This window comes from Pieris brassicae, unplaced genomic scaffold, assembly GCF_905147105.1.
Source record: "Pieris brassicae unplaced genomic scaffold, ilPieBrab1.1, whole genome shotgun sequence".
Classification (NCBI taxonomy): domain Eukaryota; kingdom Metazoa; phylum Arthropoda; class Insecta; order Lepidoptera; family Pieridae; genus Pieris; species Pieris brassicae.
In genome coordinates, this window is record NW_025576215.1 from 62,501 (window position 1) to 70,000 (window position 7,500).

Genomic DNA, 7,500 nt, shown 5'->3' on the forward strand with positions numbered 1-7,500 from the left:
TTAAGTTTCTTTTAGTGAGTACTATCTAGAATAATTAAAAATATCGACATTTAAATCGACGGTCCCTATTTGGAAGGTTAACCTATAGCCCTAATAATAATTATATTATTATGATTATGACAATGTTGATGTTGTTGCACTAGACACACCATAATAAACCATAAATAGTTTTTCTTACCAGAAGAGTTTTTATTTTTAAATATTCAATTTTAACTAGAAACGTATCGCTATCGCTAACAAAACCCCACACCACACACCACCACACGTTACACACATATACTTGACAGAGTAGATACTATCTACATATATATCGACAGAGTTGTAGATATCGTGCCGTTGAACGGCATCTTGTCGCGTCGCGTGGCGATCTTGTACGAGAAACATTTTCCTCTGACATTGTATCGGAATAATTATTATAATTCATTATTATACATACATACATACATACATACATACATACATACATACATACATACATATTATTAATAAATATAATTGTTTTTTTTGTTTTTTCTTTTCTTCAAATAAACCCACATTGCCATTTCTCTGAGCGTGTGCTGCGAGCTTCAACGAGAAACATTCGGCGCGAAACTGTCGAGCGGCCGGCCGTCGCGCGCCGCACCTGTACGAGAAACATTTTCCTCTGACGTTGCATCGGAATAATTATTATAATTCATTATTATACATACATACATACATACATACATACATACATACATACATATTATTAATAAATATAATTGTTTTTTTTGTTTTTTCTTTTCTTCAAATAAACCCACATTGCCATTTCTCTGAGCGTGTGCTGCGAGCTTCAACGAGAAACATTCGGCGCGAAACTGTCGAGCGGCCGGCCGTCGCGCGCCGCACCTGTACGAGAAACATTTTCCTCTGACGTTGCATCGGAATAATTATTATAATTCATTACTATACATACATACATACATACATACATACATACATACATACATACATACATATTATTAATAAATATAATTGTTTTTTTTGTTTTTTCTTTTCTTCAAATAAACCCACATTGCCATTTCTCTGAGCGTGTGCTGCGAGCTTCAACGAGAAACATTCGGCGCGAAACTGTCGAGCGGCCGGCCGTCGCGCGCCGCACCTGTACGAGAAACATTTTCCTCTGACGTTGCATCGGAATAATTATTATAATTCATTATTATACATACATACATACATACATACATACATACATACATATTATTAATAAATATAATTGTTTTTTTTGTTTTTTCTTTTCTTCAAATAAACCCACATTGCCATTTCTCTGAGCGTGTGCTGCGAGCTTCAACGAGAAACATTCGGCGCGAAACTGTCGAGCGGCCGGCCGTCGCGCGCCGCACCTGTACGAGAAACATTTTCCTCTGACGTTGCATCGGAATAATTATTATAATTCATTATTATACATACATACATACATACATACATACATACATATTATTAATAAATTAATTGTTTTTTTTTTTTTTTTTTTTTTTCTTCAAATAAACCCACATTGCCATTTCTCTGAGCGTGTGCTGCGAGCTTCAACGAGAAACATTCGGCGCGAAACTGTCGAGCGGCCGGCCGTCGCGCGCCGCACCTGTACGAGAAACATTTTCCTCTGACGTTGCATCGGAATAATTATTATAATTCATTACTATACATACATACATACATACATACATACATACATACATACATACATACATACATATTATTAATAAATATAATTGTTTTTTTTGTTTTTTCTTTTCTTCAAATAAACCCACATTGCCATTTCTCTGAGCGTGTGCTGCGAGCTTCAACGAGAAACATTCGGCGCGAAACTGTCGAGCGGCCGGCCGTCGCGCGCCGCACCTGTACGAGAAACATTTTCCTCTGACGTTGCATCGGAATAATTATTATAATTCATTACTATACATACATACATACATACATACATACATACATACATACATACATACATATTATTAATAAATATAATTGTTTTTTTTGTTTTTTCTTTTCTTCAAATAAACCCACATTGCCATTTCTCTGAGCGTGTGCTGCGAGCTTCAACGAGAAACATTCGGCGCGAAACTGTCGAGCGGCCGGCCGTCGCGCGCCGCACCTGTACGAGAAACATTTTCCTCTGACGTTGCATCGGAATAATTATTATAATTCATTATTATACATACATACATACATACATACATACATACATACATATTATTAATAAATATAATTGTTTTTTTTGTTTTTTCTTTTCTTCAAATAAACCCACATTGCCATTTCTCTGAGCGTGTGCTGCGAGCTTCAACGAGAAACATTCGGCGCGAAACTGTCGAGCGGCCGGCCGTCGCGCGCCGCACCTGTACGAGAAACATTTTCCTCTGACGTTGCATCGGAATAATTATTATAATTCATTATTATACATACATACATACATACATACATACATACATATTATTAATAAATTAATTGTTTTTTTTTTTTTTTTTTTTTTTCTTCAAATAAACCCACATTGCCATTTCTCTGAGCGTGTGCTGCGAGCTTCAACGAGAAACATTCGGCGCGAAACTGTCGAGCGGCCGGCCGTCGCGCGCCGCACCTGTACGAGAAACATTTTCCTCTGACGTTGCATCGGAATAATTATTATAATTCATTACTATACATACATACATACATACATACATACATACATACATACATACATACATACATATTATTAATAAATATAATTGTTTTTTTTGTTTTTTCTTTTCTTCAAATAAACCCACATTGCCATTTCTCTGAGCGTGTGCTGCGAGCTTCAACGAGAAACATTCGGCGCGAAACTGTCGAGCGGCCGGCCGTCGCGCGCCGCACCTGTACGAGAAACATTTTCCTCTGACGTTGCATCGGAATAATTATTATAATTCATTATTATACATACATACATACATACATACATACATACATACATATTATTAATAAATATAATTGTTTTTTTTGTTTTTTCTTTTCTTCAAATAAACCCACATTGCCATTTCTCTGAGCGTGTGCTGCGAGCTTCAACGAGAAACATTCGGCGCGAAACTGTCGAGCGGCCGGCCGTCGCGCGCCGCACCTGTACGAGAAACATTTTCCTCTGACGTTGCATCGGAATAATTATTATAATTCATTATTATACATACATACATACATACATACATACATACATACATATTATTAATAAATATAATTGTTTTTTTTGTTTTTTCTTTTCTTCAAATAAACCCACATTGCCATTTCTCTGAGCGTGTGCTGCGAGCTTCAACGAGAAACATTCGGCGCGAAACTGTCGAGCGGCCGGCCGTCGCGCGCCGCACCTGTACGAGAAACATTTTCCTCTGACGTTGCATCGGAATAATTATTATAATTCATTACTATACATACATACATACATACATACATACATACATACATACATACATACATATTATTAATAAATATAATTGTTTTTTTTGTTTTTTCTTTTCTTCAAATAAACCCACATGGCCATTTCTCTGAGCGTGTGCTGCGAGCTTCAACGAGAAACATTCGGCGCGAAACTGTCGAGCGGCCGGCCGTCGCGCGCCGCACCTGTACGAGAAACATTTTCCTCTGACGTTGCATCGGAATAATTATTATAATTCATTATTATACATACATACATACATACATACATACATACATACATATTATTAATAAATATAATTGTTTTTTTTGTTTTTTCTTTTCTTCAAATAAACCCACATTGCCATTTCTCTGAGCGTGTGCTGCGAGCTTCAACGAGAAACATTCGGCGCGAAACTGTCGAGCGGCCGGCCGTCGCGCGCCGCACCTGTACGAGAAACATTTTCCTCTGACGTTGCATCGGAATAATTATTATAATTCATTACTATACATACATACATACATACATACATACATACATACATATTATTAATAAATATAATTGTTTTTTTTGTTTTTTCTTTTCTTCAAATAAACCCACATTGCCATTTCTCTGAGCGTGTGCTGCGAGCTTCAACGAGAAACATTCGGCGCGAAACTGTCGAGCGGCCGGCCGTCGCGCGCCGCACCTGTACGAGAAACATTTTCCTCTGACGTTGCATCGGAATAATTATTATAATTCATTACTATACATACATACATACATACATACATACATACATACATACATACATACATACATATTATTAATAAATATAATTGTTTTTTTTGTTTTTTCTTTTCTTCAAATAAACCCACATTGCCATTTCTCTGAGCGTGTGCTGCGAGCTTCAACGAGAAACATTCGGCGCGAAACTGTCGAGCGGCCGGCCGTCGCGCGCCGCACCTGTACGAGAAACATTTTCCTCTGACGTTGCATCGGAATAATTATTATAATTCATTATTATACATACATACATACATACATACATACATACATACATATTATTAATAAATATAATTGTTTTTTTTGTTTTTTCTTTTCTTCAAATAAACCCACATTGCCATTTCTCTGAGCGTGTGCTGCGAGCTTCAACGAGAAACATTCGGCGCGAAACTGTCGAGCGGCCGGCCGTCGCGCGCCGCACCTGTACGAGAAACATTTTCCTCTGACGTTGCATCGGAATAATTATTATAATTCATTATTATACATACATACATACATACATACATACATACATACATATTATTAATAAATATAATTGTTTTTTTTGTTTTTTCTTTTCTTCAAATAAACCCACATTGCCATTTCTCTGAGCGTGTGCTGCGAGCTTCAACGAGAAACATTCGGCGCGAAACTGTCGAGCGGCCGGCCGTCGCGCGCCGCACCTGTACGAGAAACATTTTCCTCTGACGTTGCATCGGAATAATTATTATAATTCATTATTATACATACATACATACATACATACATACATACATACATACATATTATTAATAAATTAATTGTTTTTTTTTTTTTTTTTTTTTTTTTTAAAATAAACCCCCATTGCCATTTCTCTGAGCGTGTGCTGCGAGCTTCAACGAGAAACATATCTATCAATACAAATGTCTATGCAAAAAAAAGAAAACAAACAAAATCATATCAGTCAATAAAATAAATAATAATATTTTTTTACTACTACTACTAGTACTACTACGTGCTACTACTGCACGCCAATACACATACATAATAAAATGAAAAATCGTCTCTCTCTCGCTCGCTCTACGAGAAACATTCGACGTCCGCTCCAATGCCGACGCGGACTATTGCTCTCGGTATAGATGTGGAGCGAAACAGTCGTGCGCACAGCGTCGACTCGTTCTCGTTGCCGCGCGTCGTTCGTCTCAAATAGACACGAACGACGGACGAGAGAGAATGTGTTCTTGTTTTTGTGTTTGTGCGAAGTGTGAGAATATTATATACATATATTCGCGCATGGATGATATAGATATGGGTATGGATTTTCGGAGGAAATTATATCAAATTCGTATTTCGAATGCGAGACCGCCGAGATCTTTCCCAGCTCTCTCTCTCTCTGTGTGTGTGGTGTATAGTACATTTTATATATCTCTCTTGTGTCAACACAAAATAACAAAGAATATACATACTACTCCTCCTCATATTTTATATAATATAATATAAAATTATATTATAGCACCGCGTTCGCAGACCGTATGGTGATGTTACCAATCGACCAAGATTTGGGACCGTCTCCCCCGGTGTTATCTGTGATGTTAAAAGAATACGCTTCTAGGCACACCTCAACGCAGGGCGCCTAGCGTGTTCGACACGTGCGCGGTCGCCACGGCGACCGTATATGGAAAGAATGTATAAAAGAGGACGCACACGCGCCCATCGTCGAAACGGTGTGCGCAGCGTCGTGTTGGAATTTATCCCTCAAGCTCCGGGCGTTGATCGTATCTAGTGCGAATCATGCGTGTGTGTGCGCATGTAATTGCCAGCCGAGTTTTAATATGTTTACAATAACGTATTGAATAAAAATTGAGAAGTTGCGTTTAGATGAATGTTCAATTTTCAAATTGTCACAACATCGATTCCCGCCCGCGGGGTCGTGTTCGTTGCAGTTTTATGTCCCTCACAGTGGTCGAGCATCGTTGTACATCACCTCGTTGCGAGATCGTGACGGGACGGCCGCTCGTAGACCGGTCAAAGTTAGTCTATCGATATGAAGCGCGAACGTCGCGTCGCGTGCAAATTCGACGCGTTACGTTCACGCGTGTCGAGAAGGCGCGCGCGCAAGCGCGCGCCCCTCGACGCCGCCGAGCCAGCGGCTCGCCGAAGCCGCGTGACCGCGGTGTAGGCGTGTCGTTTGCGTAAGCAGCTCCCTGGTTGATCCTGCCAGTAGTTATATGCTTGTCTCAAAGATTAAGCCATGCATGTCTCAGTGCAAGCCGTATTAAGGCGATACCGCGAATGGCTCAATATATCAGTTTTGGTTCCTTAGATCTTACTCAGTTACTTGGATAACTGTGGTAATTCTAGAGCTAATACATGCAATCAGAACTCTGACCAGTGATGGGATGAGTGCTTTTATTAGATCAAAACCAATCGGCGGAGGGCCATGCGTCCGAAGTCGTTAATTTTGATGAATCTGGATAACTTTTGCCGATCGCACGGTCCAGTACCGGCGACGCATCTTTCAAATGTCTGCCTTATCAACTTTCGATGGTAGTTTCTGCGACTACCATGGTTGTCACGGGTAACGGGGAATCAGGGTTCGATTCCGGAGAGGGAGCCTGAGAAACGGCTACCACATCCAAGGAAGGCAGCAGGCGCGCAAATTACCCACTCCCGGCACGGGGAGGTAGTGACGAAAAATAACGATACGGGACTCTTACGAGGCCTCGTAATCGGAATGAGTACACTTTAAATATTTTAACGAGGAACAATTGGAGGGCAAGTCTGGTGCCAGCAGCCGCGGTAATTCCAGCTCCAATAGCGTATACTAAAATTGTTGCGGTTAAAAAGCTCGTAGTTGCATTTGTGCGCCGCGCTGTCGGTGCACCGCATCCGCGGTGATACTGACACGTCTGCGGAGCATATCGTCGGTGAGCCGGCGGTAAAACGCCGGTTCAATATCAAAATCCTATCGCGGTGCTCTTCGGTGAGTGTCGAGGTGGGCCGACAATTTTACTTTGAACAAATTAGAGTGCTCAAAGCGGGCTCAAAATGCCGCTTGAATATTTCGTGCATGGAATAATAGAATATGATCTCGGTTCTATTTTGTTGGTTTTCAGAACTCCGAGGTAATGATTAATAGGGATAACTGGGGGCATTCGTATTGCGACGTTAGAGGTGAAATTCTTGGATCGTCGCAAGACGAACATCAGCGAAAGCATTTGCCAAAGGTGTTTTCATCAATCAAGAACGAAAGTTAGAGGTTCGAAGGCGATTAGATACCGCCCTAGTTCTAACCGTAAATATGTCATCTAGCGATCCGCCGACGTTACTACAATGGCTCGGCGGGCAGCTTCCGGGAAACCAAAGATTTTGGACTCCGGGGGGAGTATGGTTGCAAAGCT

The 7,500-nt window shown here is 40.2% G+C and overlaps 1 non-coding gene across 1 annotated transcript in view; it reads left to right on the top strand.

Moving 5' to 3' along the window:
• The first annotated feature begins 6,300 nt into the window (after window positions 1-6,300).
• The window catches only part of LOC123719795, a 1,906-nt gene continuing 706 nt past the window's right edge, over window positions 6,301-7,500 (top strand). Inside the window, exon 1 of the ribosomal RNA XR_006755892.1 lies at window positions 6,301-7,500. This exon is cut by the window's right edge and continues 706 nt beyond it. This is a non-coding gene — a ribosomal RNA (small subunit ribosomal RNA).